Below are 15,488 nucleotides of genomic sequence, written 5' to 3'. Positions count from 1 at the left end.
GCTTGCTTATGTTGCTTCCAGATGTGTCTTCCTTTTCTTTCCACTTAAATCTCTCTATCAGCTGGTGAATATCCCCTAATTACACTATTTGGCTATCCTTTGGATAGCCTTCTAGAGACTTAGAGATAAAGTCTTAAAGAGCGAAAACTTTCTTGATTCGTATAAGCTGATATCTTCTAAAAGCACTGGAATGCACTGGTGCACTTAGTGATTTAACTAATCTAAATCAGCCCTGTGGCACAGATGTGGATGACTGGTTTTCATCAGGGTAAAACTCAGAGCATTCGATGGTGGATTTCGTCCTTCTTTAGGATTCCTTACTGTCTTATTAAATTTTAAAGAAAGGAGGTAACTTAAAACATCAGTTCTATGCAATCTTTCTGAAAACACGGACTTATTCAAGATGTCCCCAGGTTTCATAAGTAGACACTGATGACAAAGTATCTGTATTTAATTATTCATATTCAGCTCCTGTCTGAAGTGCACAATCAAACTTTTTGCTGCTTATGAAAACCTTTTTGCTCTTCTTTTTTTTTTCTTCCTAATTAATTTTAAAGTTATTCTATCAAGACCATGCAACAAGATCATCAAGTCCATCAACTTTGTGATGGGCTACCAGTAAAGAGAACAGTAGTGATGGAGCTGCCGTATTCACAGTTCTTAAACTCACTATAGCTCTAAAGTTGTTTACATGTACATAATATTTCTTAATGCATTTTCAAACATTGTTACTTCTGTGCTTCTTCTCAGGCATAACTCTAGCACAATTTAAGAGCATACAATGAGGTGTCAATAATCACCTCACAGCAAATAAAACACGTTCACCTCTCCATAGAATACGGTATCCTACGGTAAGCTTTCTCAGAGAGACTGTTGTAGGTACCTTATTTTATTCAATTTTTATAACAGTTCCCGTGGTAGGGTCATGTTTGGGAGAATTAAAGAATGTATCTTCTGCAAAACCGTCGAGGAGTATCGCTTTGGTGTTTCAACATCAAGCTTTTGATCTTTGGGAATATTATCCCTCTAGTTACTGGTTGTTGCCTGTGTAACAGCATTATTACAAAAGCTGATGCAGTCTCCAGACTGGGTAAAGCTTTGCAAGGAGGAGCCGGCTAAACTGAATTCTTCCTGGCTTATGAAATTTTGGCTAGTTATAATGCATATAGAGAAAGAAAATAAAGTCAAGGAGCACATCATAAAACTTGAGAGCATTTTTTTTTTCTTAGCATGACATCTTTCTCCTCCTTGATAATAGAAATATGCCAGAGGAAAGACAGCATGAACTACAGAACCTGGTAGAAATAATTAGTTTTGAGACTGAATTCAAGGCCTTGAGACAGATACAGGGAGCAGTGTTGCTACACGAGCATTATAAGAAGTAGGAGTTACTCTTACATGAGCTGGAGAAAGCAGGGGGCGTGGGGCAGTCCGGATGATCAAGTTAATTGACGCAGTTTTTCCCTTTCCGCAGCATTATTTCCAGACATGGAGACATAAATGATAGAACCCTGTTGACAAGGATTTCTGGTACTGTTTTTTTCTCGTGATTCTCCAGCTCAACAGACTTAAAGAACAGCTTCATATTAAAATGTATAGAAGTTATGAGGCCAAGTTTTGAACCCTTAAACTTATAGTAAAACACACATACATAGATATTTGTAAAAAGCACAAAAGTATCCTGACAGTTTTTAAGTGTTTATATCAATGATGTCCCAAAGCAATTAATTCTGTTTTATATTCTTAGCATTAGAGGAGATATGACTAGAAGGGAAATCACTACCACTGTGTTAAGAAGAGGTTTTTGAGAAACTTAATCCTCAGGGTGCATAATAAATGAGAACCAAGCATCGCTCTCAAAATTCAATGACTCAGAGGATTTTGTAAGCTATTCTTCTGGCAAAAAAACACACTGCCTAACCAGAGCTTAAATTACTTTAGATCAGTGCCATGTGTAACCCTAGGTATTATCAGCTATCATTAAGATATTTTCAGGTTTCTATAAGTGTATTAGGACTTTCTGTTTATTTAGGAGGCTGAGAATTAATTTGTTTATATCAAAGCTACTCTTTTCTATATATCATATGGAAAAAAAACAATCCTGCAAAGCACTTAACATCTCCCACTGCCATTAAAGCAAATTAAAACTGAGGATCCTGAGCCCTCTGAGGACTGGGCACAAACACTAGTAAGATAATTTCTTCCCCCGCTTACCATCTAAATTCATTGCAAACAAGATTCTCCTCTCCTCTTAAGAGGACAGTTTCTAATTTAAAATCTGATTATCTTTTCATTAATTTTAGCCAGTAACTTAGCCTTACAAAAATCCTTACACACTTTTGGAGTTTTGTTTGGTTTTTTTTTTTTTTTGTAGAAGGATAAGGATAAAAGCAGCTGTATAAAATTGAGAATTGATGTTTGTCATTGCTGTTTGTAACAGTCTTTTTAGTTTTCATGTTTTCCCTTCTTTGCCCATTCTGTTTTGCCTCTCAACATTATGCACCTAAATTTTATTCTGTATCTACCTTTTCAGAGCACAGTTTCTAGAGCGGAAACATTTTTATGTCAGTAAATAACACACACATATATAAATATACAAACATTCATACCAATAAACAATGTCAGTATACGAATTCCTACAGCTTCAGTCCTCCCTTCCTGACTTTCTCCTTCAAATTTACAGTTACCATCAGACTGTATGTTAAGAAATGTATTAAGTTCTTCCTTATTGTAGAGTCTTATTTTCTACTACCACTACTAAATAAACAAACTGAATTCGATTGTATGTATGCCATACATGTAGTATTTTGCCCAGTATCAGTCACAGTTCATCATCTGTCAAGATTTAAGAAATAATGTATGCGGGTGTGGTATTATTTAAAGCCTTAAATTAGAAGGGGAAAGAGAGCAGGATAAACAGCATATTTGCCTGGGGTGAGAGCTACTGCTATAGATTAAAGGAATTAAAAAAAAAATCTCCTCTCTGTGAGATTAATTGAGCAGGTGTCTCTGCAGTACAGTCTTAGAAGTAAAGCAGCAGCTCAGTACAAGTGCAGAAATGCTGTTCTAGGGCAACTCAATAGCTGCTAAAGGTCATGCTTTGCTGCAGGAGTCCTGGACTTTCCTATAGGCTGCTGGTTCGTTCCTGCAGCACCCAGCAAGAGCTTAAGCCTTAATATTACCTTTTGCCTATACAGAGATAGGCATTATAAGAATTCAGCTGTCGCAAAGGGTTAAATCACACTACCTTCATCTTTGCGTTCAGGGTCATCTTTTCCTTGAATGGAAGAAATGGGTATATTAGAAGGGACCTCTGGAAGTCTGTAGCCCTACCACCTGCTCAAAGCTCAGCCAGCTGAGATAAGGCTGCAGAGATTGGGGTCACACCCAGCCCCCATTCTGAATATTTGGAAGGATGGAGAATCTGCAGTTTCTCTGAGCAGCCCGTGACAGAGTTTGGCCAACCTCATGGTGAAAATCCTTTTCTAGTCTAATAGTCTAGGCTTTCTTTGCTGCTTCTTACCCTGTCACTATGCAGCACTGAGAAGAGTTTGTCTCTGTCTTCACTATATCCCCGCCTCACTCCTCTAGCTAATCTCAAGCAATAGTAAGACCTCTTTTTCTTAAGATCGAATAAAACCAGATCTTGCAACCCCTCCTATGTGCCCCAGCGTAACTGCTACTGCGTGTCAAAATTACAGCGTTGTTTTTGCCCCTACCGTTTGCTCCCGTACCCCGGCACAACCACAGACTCTGAAGTTATAATTCGCTCATTAAAAAGTTACCTCAGGGGGAGAGGATAAAACAAAAAGACACTGAGAAAAACTGAAATTCCCTTTCTACTTCTCACAAAATCATTGTGTATGTAGATATTGTGCATAAAATATGTCGCTTATGCTTCAAAATATTCCTTCATCATACATGAAGGGATCTCTTCATTGGTACATACTAAGTATTGTGATGTTATTACCCTTAGCAAAAAATTAGTTTCACATGTATTATCTAATTAACTGTAAAGAAAGTGAGCAGCATCAGTTAAAAGCAAAGGAGAAAGGTTATTTCCCTCGTAATGCTTGATTAGTGCAGATTCAGGCTTTAGTGATCAATTACAAATTTCTGACTGCTTCTGATTAACATCTTCTTGAGTGTTGTTGAGCATCTTATACTTCTCTTAGCCAGAGTAAAATAGATTTTTACTTGCTGTTTTATTTAAGAGGTAAAGTTACTCTGTATAATAGAAAAGGTTGTATTTTACTGTTTTAATAATTAGAGAATTACAGCTTTAGTTGGTCTTGAGCATGAATTACAATTTAACAAATAGTGAACGGCATGGTTGCGGCTTGAACATTTAATGGAGTAATTTGTATGTGAGAGGGAGCTCATGAAAAAGTCAGTGAAACAGATGATACCTTAGCATGGTGCAGTGTATTAGATTATTTCCTTTCATAACCCCTGCTTCTAACTTTCAGTGTGAAACAGCAGCACCTTTTTTTCCCTGCAGTGCCGCTGAAGCAAAGCTCTTCCCTAACCCAGACTAGCCACGATCACTCCTTCCTGTGGGAAAAGCAGAATTATTACTATTGAGTATTTCTGCTGTCTTTTTTAACAGCTATTTGTTGCAGAGGGAATCCAGCTGGAATGGAAGAGCTTGGTTAATGGGGAAATGATTTGGAGTTTATTTGAGGCTGAGGTCCCATACAGCCAATCTAATGGCTATTTACTGTGCTGACATCTGTGCCTGCTGAATCCCCATATTTCAGTTCATGAACCTAGTGAAAAAGTGTCCTTGTTGGGATGGTTGCTAGATCTGCTGCAGGGAAAGGGGTGGGAATACGCAGAAGAAGCTGGATGAGGGCAAGGGGAGAAAGGGCCACAGCAGCCAACAGCAGCATAGCACACAACGGTAGCTGACTTACCTCATTTCAAGGAATGATACATGCAAAGAAGTGTGGACTGTGGGTATGAATCCAGGTAGCTGTTTTGGGGATAGGATCCTCTCCTGATCCTTAAAATCATAACTCCTTCCTTTAAGTGATGCATAAAATGTTCTCTAAGTTGGTGGAACTTGCAAAGTACTATGGAATTTCTCATAATTACACATTACATCGGGAGAAAAACACCCTTGGCAGGGCTTTGCAGTTTCTCCAGTTACTTCTAGTTTATATTACAGAAAGGACCCTTAGTAAGCTTTTCTAATTTCAGACCTCTAAAAATATAAGCCTTCTCTGCATTATATACATGACTTTAAAATACCATTACAAAATGATACAGCCTGCTTATTTGTTTAGGTTTGCACAGTACCTTGGAAAAATTAGCTTGACTTGTTTTTGCTGTCCTGGATGGGAAATGTTAGGTCTGCCCCTGATGATGTAGATCGGTCAAGATTGCTTGAGAAACTGGCCTGGACAGGCAAACCCTCTGCTGGGTAAAAAAATTAGTTGGATGGCCAAGCCCAAAGAGTGGTGGTAAATGGAGTTAAATCCAGTTGGAGGCTGTTCACAAATGGTGTCCCAAGCGCTAAGTAGTGGTTCCAGTCCTCTTCAGTATCTTTATCAATAATCAGATGAAGGGATCGAGTGTACCCTCGGTAATTTTGCAGACGACACCAAGCTGGGTGGAAGCGTTGGTCTTCTTGAGGGTAGGGAGGCTCTACAGAGGGACTTGGATGGGCTGGATCAATGGGCTAAGACCAATGGGTTCAACAAGGCCAAGTGCCGGGTCATGCACTTGGGAAAAGACAACCCCATTCAGTGCTACAGGCTTGAGGAAGAGTGCCTGGAAAGCTTCCTGGCACAGAAGGACCTGGGGGTGTTGGTTGACAGTGGCTGAATATGAGCCAGCAGTGGCCCAGGTGGCCAAGAAGGCCAATGGCATCTCGGTCTGTATCAGAAACAGTGTAGCAGAACCAGGGAAGTCATCCTTCCCCTGTCCCCTGAGGTGAGGAGGCCTCACCTCAAATCCCGTGTTCAGTTTCGGGCCTCTCACTATAAGAATAATTTTGAGGCACTGGAGTTTGTCCAGAGAAAGGCAAAGAAGCTGGTGAAGGGTCCGGAGAACAAGTCTTATGAGGAGTGGCTGAGGGAACTGGGGTTGTTTAAACTAGAGAAAAGGAGGCTGAGGGGAGACCTTATCACTGTCTACAACTGCCTGAAAGGAGGTTGTAATGAGGTGGGTGTTGGTCTCTTCTCCCAAGTCACAGAGGTTAGGATGAGAGGCAATGGCCTAAAGTTACACCAGGCAGGGTTCAGATTAGATATCAGGAACAATTTCTTCACTGCGACTATTCTTGGGCACTGGCAGAGGCTGCCCAGGGGGGTGGTTGAGTCACTATTCCTGGAGATATTTAAAAGACAGGTAGAAGAGTTGCTCAGGGATATGATTTAGTACTGGACAGGTACAGTTGGACTTAATGATTTCAAAGGTCTTTTCTAATCGAGTAATTCTATGACTTTACGAACCTACCCAGAAACAAAGGAATGACTTGAGGGACAGTAGAGTCAACCTTAAAGGTAGCCAATACCTAAGGATAACTTTGAGGTGACTATTATTTTATTGTTCATTTCTACCTGGATTAGAACAGGCCCATGAAAACACCAAAAATACCAGTTTAAATTGTACATGACATGTTGCTGCACTGAAGAGCAACTAGAGCAGGTTGGACATGAACTACTTGGCACAAGCCCTCTCGATAGAGCTGCAAGTTGACGTTATGGTCACATGGCCTTAAAAACCTGGCCACGAATGACAGTTTGCACTACATTGCTGTGATGGATATATTCTGAAATTGGCTGCAAATGTGGTCCATTCCTCTCCTTCCTCAAAGTATCAAGACAGACGCTATACTGCTCGTAATGAATCTCAGTCTTAAAAGTTGTTTTTCTCAATTTTCTGCTTTGGTTCAAATAGTTCAAAAGTACAAATATGTCTTTTCATTTTTCTATACATTTTTTCCATCACATTCATATTATATATCAATTTCTTCATTATCGAAGTAGTGAAGTGCTCAATAATCTCTAACCTTATACTATGCTAACGAAGTAGAACATTGTCTCTATTCTGAAGTAAACTCCAAAATGGGAGCTACACACATAAATAACTTTGGGGAGTTTATACTAGTTCAAAAATTCAGCAAAGCTGTCTTGAGACCCAGGCTATTCACCTTCTACTTGTTTTTTTCTCTCAAAATGGACAGGCAATGGATAGGAAAAGAGAAAAACAGGAAAATCAAGAAAATCTGCTGGTAGTGACAAATTTAACAGATATTAATGCTTTCTTCTGCTGATGGCTTATGGAATTATGTAAACTGTGAATCACAAGGAAAATATTTAAAAGTGAAGGTCAAGAAATCCCTTAATATATGAGATTAGGATCTTGTAGACTGCTGGAAAAAAAAATCATATTCTGGGCGATGTTAGCCTTGGGTTGTTAACTAAAGAATTACAATTATAATAGAAAATAATGTTTATTGCAGACAACCTGGCAACCTCCAACTTCACCACGTATTACAACTGACTTATTACTCAGAGCAACTTTCACCATATTCTGTCGCTTTTCAGAAACCAGCAGCTTTCTAGTGGCATTAAAAATATTCAGGAGTGTATTCTATCTGTGACTGATGGATTTGTGAGGGTACATTACTGAAATAAACACATGCAAAAAACAACTTCTTAAAAGGGTGATGACCTTTTACATGAATTTTCAGTAATTTAAAATTTTAAATATAAAACAAATTCTTGCAACTAACTCTTCGGTACAGTATGTCCTTACTAAAATACTTCAAAACTAATTTTAGAATAAAATCAGGAAAAGCTGGAAATGTGTGATCCATAGATGAAAGGGATTATAAACATTATACAAAAAGGATGGATTTCTGTGGATAAGTATGAGGGAAATCATTCTCATCTCAGTTCTTCCAAGACAACAGATATACAGATCTACTGCTGAAGACCTTGCCTGGATATAGAGTTATAACAAGCCCTTCCAGCCATTATGGTCATGGCTCAGAGATCCATGAAAAATAAACACACCAGACTCTGAAGGAGATAGATTATATTGTATTAACAAAGAAGATCTGGTCAGTGATGTGAAAATTCAATCCATGAGCCCTGATGGGATGTACCCATAAGTGCTGAGGGAGCTGGCAGATGTTATTGCTAAAAATCATAGACAAGAGGAGAGGCGCCTGAGGACTGGAGAAAAGTTAATATTACTCCAGTCTTCGAAAAGGGCAAGAGGGAGGACTCAGGAAACTGCAGGCCAGTCAGCCTGATCCCCACCCCCAAGAAAGATGACAGAATAGTTCATCCTTGATGTCCTGTCCAGGCATCTGATAGAAAAGAATTTTATCTGGGGTCGTTAAAGTGTGTTTGCCGAGGGGAAATCATTCTTTAGCAGTCAGATAACCTTCCTTGATGTCATGACTGGCTGGGTAGATGAGTGGAGAATGGTAGATGTTGTCTATCTTGCTCTTAGCAAGCCTTTTGACACTGTCCCCCACAACGTCCTCATAGGTAAGCTTAGGAATTGCAGGTTAGATGAGCGGACAGTGAGGTGGAACAAAAACTGGCTGGAGGGTGGAACTCGGAGGGTGGAACTCAGAGGGTTGTCTCATTGAAAGTCAGTAGCTAGTAGTGTTCCCCAGGGTTCAGTTCTTGGCCCAGTCTTGTTCAACCTGCTCATCAATGACCTGGATGAGGGTGTCACAACTCATTCTGGACAGTCATCAGGATAAGATCCTGGGTCTCCCTGTAAAATGTAGGGGTTCAGTAGCCACTGGGCTAAATGAAGGCAAAACTAAGACAAGCAGTTGGTCCAAAAAGGAATTTATTTGTACAGGCATTCTTAAGGATATGATTGGCATTGGCTTGCTAAATCTCTGTTAAGGGAAAAGAGAGAAACAGAGAGGGGGACCGTGGTATTGTTCTGCCCCTGCTTTCCCTACTGGCAAGATAGCAAGCAGCCCAACTGCACTTTCTGCTCAGAGAGGTCACGCTGTGATCTCAGACCCCAGAGCCTCCCTAAACCTCCCCAGACTCAGTTCCTGAACTTTTCTAGATGTAGTACTGTGCAGGCCCACCAAAGCCTTATAAATACTCTGGAAGAGGAACAATTTATAGGAATGCACCTGCCTTCCTGGGAGAGAGAAGAAGAGGACCAGAGCCCAAGTGATGTCCTTGCACATTTCTCTCTATATATTTCCTCTCTTTCTCTCTTTCTTTCTCTTTGTAGCAGTAGTGTTAAAGTAAACCAGATGCTTCTCTGTTTCCTGGTGCACTTAAGTAATCTGATTCTTTATATATCAGCCACAGAGCAAAGCAAACTGTTTGGAAATCATAGAATCATAGAATCATAGCATCACCAGGTTGGAAAGGACCCACTGGATCATTGAGTCCAACCATTCCTAACATTCCCTAAACCATGTCCCTAAGCACTTCACCCACCCGTTCCTTAAACACCTCCAGGGAAGGCGACTCAACCACCTCCCTGGGCAGCCTCTGCCAGTGCCCAATGACTCTTTCTGTGAAGAATTTTTTTCTGATATCCAGCCTGAACCTCCCCTGGCAGAGCTTCAGGCCGTTTCCCCTTGTCCTGTCCCCTGTCACTTGGGAGAAGAGCCCAGCTCCCTCCTCTCCACAACCTCCTTTCAGGTAGTTGTAGAGAGCAATAAGGTCTCCCCTCAGCCTCCTCTTCTCCAGGCTGAACAACCCCAGCTCTCTCAGCCGCTCCTCGTAAGACTTGTTCTCCAGCCCCCTCACCAGGTTTGTTGCTCTTCTCTGGACACACTCCAGAGCCTCAACATCCTTCTTGTGGTGAGGGGTCCAGAACTGAACACAGTACTCGAGGTGCGGTCTCACCAGTGCCGAGTACAGAGGGAGAATCACCTCCCCGGACCTGCTGGTCACACTGTTTCTGATCCAAGCCAAGATGCCATTGGCCTTCTTGGCCACCTGGGCACACTGCTGGCTCATGTTCAGTCGCTGTCAACCATTACCCCCAGGTCCTTCTCCTCCGTGCAGCTCTCCAGCCACTCTTCCCCCAGTCTGTACCACTGCATAGGGTTATGCCACTTAGGACAGAGTAAGGAGGGGTAGGGTAATGGTCAGTAGGGATTTGTTAGGAAAAAAAATCTGTTGACCCAGTCAGATATCTCCCTGTGACAGGCTTCCAGGCTCCATAAAAGTGAAAAGTGGACAAGCTATTTCTGACACTCTTTCAGATGACATTCTTATGGGTCACTATGTGAAAGCATTGGAAGGTGCATACAACCTGGAGTACAATACATGTGAAAGCTACTGCATGACATCCTACAGAGATTCGCTGGGGCTTGGGGACTTGTCACATATTCAGTGTAAGAGAGACATACCTTATTTAATTTATTGATGATACCAATAATGGTGGACAACACAAGATTTACAAAACATGCACTGAAATCCATTTAGAAAGATCACCTTTGTGAAACCGCAGTGCTATTCAGTAGAGATACGTGCAACTATCCTAGTCAGAAATAGTCAGTTAAACAAAACACAAAGAGGAGCAATTGGCTAAGACTTCTGCAGAAAATTATTCCTAGGTCTAGCAGATAAAAAACTGGTTGTGAACTAGACATACTATGCCAAATGCCACCAAATGTGAACAGTATCCACAATCCCATTCTGGGCTCTATGACCAAGAATTTTGGCCTTCAAAGCACTCAATATAAGGCAATACTATTGCTGGAAAGGCAAATGGAAAACAGTATTCCAGGGAAGATGCAGATTTCCTGCAGTTGGTGAGCAATGACAGTAATCAAAAGATCCTGAAAATGTGATCTATGAGAGAAAATGGAATGCATTCCTGTCATTTAGCATCAAGAAGTGAAGAAGATGGGAAATAAGGCAATAGATTTCAAGCATGTAAAAACAAACAAAAAAGATTACTGCAGAGAGGAAAGAATAATCTCTTCTTCATGACCATGATGAATAGGACAAAAACTAATGGGTGCATATTGCAGCAAGAAAGATTTAGGTTAGATAGGAGGGAAAATATTACAGTAAGAAGCATAGCAAAGCACTGGGATGAATTGCCTGGCATTCCCAGTACTGGATGTCTTTATGAACAGGTTAGCAAAGCATCTATCAGGGGTGACACAAGGTGTAGTTAATCTGGCCTTGAGCAGAGGGGTGGACTGGGTGAAATATTGAAATTTTCAAACTTCTGATTCTGTGCTCTGATTACTTGGTTGTAGTTTATTATCTGACCTCGTACTTATTTAAAATAATATTGCCTCTAACTCAGCACACAGTTTAATCATGACTTTGATTTCACTACAAAAATATTTGTTTGCTTTGATTTATAACTTTTTTTATGTTAGCCTTGACAATGTGTATAGTTAATGCCTGTTTGCTATCTCTTTTAATTTTTAATTTTTCACCATCTTCCATAAGAATTGACTCTGCATTCTTTTAGAAACAACTAGAATTCAAACCATTAGAAACAATCAAATTATTTGAATTGCTTGAGAACCATTTGCCCCTTTCTTTATTTTAAAACTATTCTTACATAATTTGCATGAGCTGCTCAGATTTTTCATATCATTGTACATCTTACATATGTTGGCATGTTTATATCTTTTTTTTCTGACTTTTTTTACAATTCTTTAAAATTTCTCACACTTCCTTTGGTTTGTGGTTTTCTTAAAAAGTGTGACATTTGCAAATTTTTCTTCCTTCCTCCAGGCTTTTTATAACCCCTTATTTATTATACTCATAAACGTGTTTTCATGCTGCTAAACTGGAGAAATCTATTACTAATCTTTTTACTCAGTGACTTTGCAACACTTTCCCATGCTTCCTCAGTTTCTTTAATAGCCTCTCCTTTTTTTTTTATCAAATTATTTCCCTTTAAAGACCAAACTAAGTATTTCCGCTCTTGTCCATTATCCATGATTTCATAGTTAACTTGAAACAGCTATGAATTCCCGACTACTGCAGCTGATAAAGTCAACAAGAGTAGCTCAGCTTTACCAGAAGTACATCAGCATCAATTAACCTTCATTCTAGACTTATATACATTCTGCTACTTACAGATCATTTATGTGTGTACATTTTTGTGCCTTTAATGACATTTTTTCATAACAGATTTTCTGAAGTACCCAGCAACATTTTTTTTAATTTATTTTTATTTTTCTCTTCCTTTTCTATTTTTTTTTTTTTTTTAGAAAAGAAGCATAAAACAGATTTGGAATGATTTTAAGTGAATAATAAAAGAATTAGTAGGATTGGACTCCATTCCAATGGACATCAAGACAATCAGTTATGCAGTGCATAATATACACTATAATAGACATTGATAACAAAAAAATTACCAGATTTGGATCTCTTTCCTTTTAGCATAAAAACAACTACGTAGGACTGTAATAAAAAATTCTGGTTTTCCCTTGTTCAAATGTTTCTCAAGTGAGTTCCCATGTAAAGAATAACAATTGACTCACAAAAATAATTCATAATATATATGGATGGCGTGTCACAAGAAAACTTTTGATTTCTGTAGAAGGTACAGAGTAAGTTTCCTCCTTTGGGATAGTGGCATCACTGTTTTCTTCAGATTTTCAAAGGATGGATTTAGAGTACCAGCTGACAATCGCATGAGATATCAGATTCTGTGACACCTTTGATCAGTTTTGATAGGACTATGGCATGCATGAAATATAAGACTAAATAGAGAGAAAATGTAGTCTATAATGATGCACAAGAATGACGGTTAAAACTGTCAGATACAGAAAAAATCTTTCCATGGAGCAAAAAGTGAGAGCAATACAGTATTGTTTAGGCAGTAAAAAACGTATTTTGGCTCATTTTATTTTATTTTATCTTTTGCCCCAAAGTGTTTTCCCATTCCTGCAACAATAAAATCAAAACCTAATTATATGAGTTGATGGAGCTAGGTGTAATGCTCAGAACACATCTGAATTCTGGTAATAAAAGATATTCTCTACTTTTAAGTGACCAGAACCATGTATGATTCTTTAACGGTTTCCACATGTAAAAAACTTAATGATAAATCAATGCTTAACTTATCAAATTGGCTTCTTGTTTCACCTCATTTCTGTTTAGTGAGTTGTTGTCTCTGTCTTACATTTCATCTCACGTTTTGTTTCAGCCTGTCAGTGCTCAAAGAAAGTTTGCAAGGAAAATTACCACTTTTACTGGGGTTTGGTTGAACTGTCAAAATTGTACTTTGGGTTGTAGAAATTAGATGTATATCTTATAATCATGATTTTTTTTTTATTGTTTCTGATAGGACTAAGACAGTGACAGAGTATTATGTCATTCGTCTGAAGATGGATGAGATCAGCGTTATAAGCAGTAAGAAAAGATGATCTTCTATATAATCTTTATCTGCTGTGTCATTCCAGCACAAAATCTAGGAAAGTGGAAACAAAATCAGCTCTACTACGTTTTCTCAGCTTAAAATAATCAGACAACTCAATTGTTACAGATTATCAAATACAACATCAAGTTATTACACAGCCATTCAAATCAAGTGAAAAGTTCTAATGAGTAACATATTCAGACTCAACTTCATATTCATATTTAGTTCTAACTTTAATGCCACCAGTTTAATATCACTGGCAAACAAGAAGCTATTAAATCCAAAATATATCTGAGACTAAGACCAATGCGTCTATTTTCATATACAATGCTGTACATCTTTAATGTTACGTTCCTCCACCAGTCTTGTTAATTAGGCAATTATCACTGTCCAAGTACTCTGCTCCTGAGTGAGTTATAGTATTTAAAAAAAAAAAAATTGCATAAAAATGTTACATCGTGTGGTTCTTTTGCACAACTCAGTGACAGAATTCATTACCAGGTAAGTAGCTAAGTTGGTATTCAATGATATATTTCATCTGCTAGGTATTCAAATGGGAAAAGGCTGCAAATTTAATTGAGATAAAAGAGAATGATAATTAGCACAATTAAATTAGAAAAATAGGATATAAAGTTGGGGGAAGAGAATTGATTTTGAATTAAGTTGAAAAATGTCATTATTAGAATAATACTTCCTTTGATCAATATTTCAGAATCTCCCTACATAGTATCTGCATTAACAGAACCTGACGGTACCTGTTGTCTCTTAGTGGGAATAGATTTGATGGAGAAAAGGTCTTTCTGTCAGACAAATGTAGCAGTAGACCAGGAAGTATAGACTGGAGCTGGAAGGCATGGGAATTTTCAGGACTTTGAGATTGAAACATTTCTTTAAATGAAAATTGCTCTATTCTCCTTCTGAAAGAAATGTTCTCTGCACTCTCCCTCTCCTTTCCTCCACAGTGAAATCGCTGGGGTCAGAGAATATGGATTCATCATTTACAAAATCAAGAATATTTTTACATCCTCAGTGGGTTACAGATATGGAACCAGGAAAACTAGTAAGAAACTTTAGGAGATGTGGACACAAAAAATAACAATTTCATGAATATTCAGGTTTAATAGTGTTCAAATCTTTTAAGAACCGTATCAACTTGAGCAGAATCCCTCTGCTTCTCTCAAAGAAACCTGAATATTTATTAGCCTACACATTCTTATCGTCAATATTTCTAATAGACATCAATTCTACCTCTCATTAACCACACTTCTACAAAAATATGTAAGTTAATTCATTAGCCTTTGTTTGCATCATAACCACTATAAAACTCTCCTTCATGTAAGACCAGGACATATTTCAACCCCTTCAGTACCCTCAGCTGATATAATTAGTTGCTTTCACATTATCTGTGACAAAAATCGCAAGTGACAAGTCTTCCTGGCGGTCAAACTCTCTCTCACGTTGCCAGTGATGGAGGACTTCTGCCTCACATGCCCACATCTTTCCTGCAAAGACATTACACATACCTGCAAAATTGCATCAATTGCAGTTATTATTGTTCTGTCTACTGTTTTTTAATATATTACTACCTGTTTTGTCATAATGATTCTTTATTTAAATTGTAAAAGCAATTGATTTCTGGACTGTTTTTCTTCTCATCGTAGTAAACTACAACTTAACCAGATTTGTGGTAAGTACTGAGTTTTTGCCAGAAAACACAAAGGAAGTTCTTTCATGTTAGCAAAGTAAAAGCCTTTTCACAGGTAAAACTTAATTTTTTGTTGATTTTTTTTTTCCCATGATGTAATTTAACCATTTAAAATTTAGTAGCTAATTATGTGCGTGTGATGGTATTTGAGATGTAAGGATCTCTTTATTTTGTTGATAGCAATTAATTAGTTTTCACTTGAGTGTTTTTCTAGCTGTGATATTATGAGATGTTCAAAATAATTATTGATAGATTTGGTTAAGTACATTTCACTAATTAGAGCACTGTGGGGATTTGTAATTGATTTAATTGAAGTTGAATGAGGTAGTAGATATATGAATAGCATATAAAAGGAAACACATGCGACTGTGGGAAGATGGGAGATATTTGGAAAAAAAAACTGGCTGAGAATTTGTTTTAAGTGTTGGCTGTT

The sequence above is a fragment of the Cuculus canorus genome, chromosome 3, assembly GCF_017976375.1.
Source record: "Cuculus canorus isolate bCucCan1 chromosome 3, bCucCan1.pri, whole genome shotgun sequence".
NCBI classification, from domain to species: domain Eukaryota; kingdom Metazoa; phylum Chordata; class Aves; order Cuculiformes; family Cuculidae; genus Cuculus; species Cuculus canorus.
The sequence above is the reverse complement of the archived record's forward strand: the minus strand, read 5'-3'. Positions refer to the sequence as shown.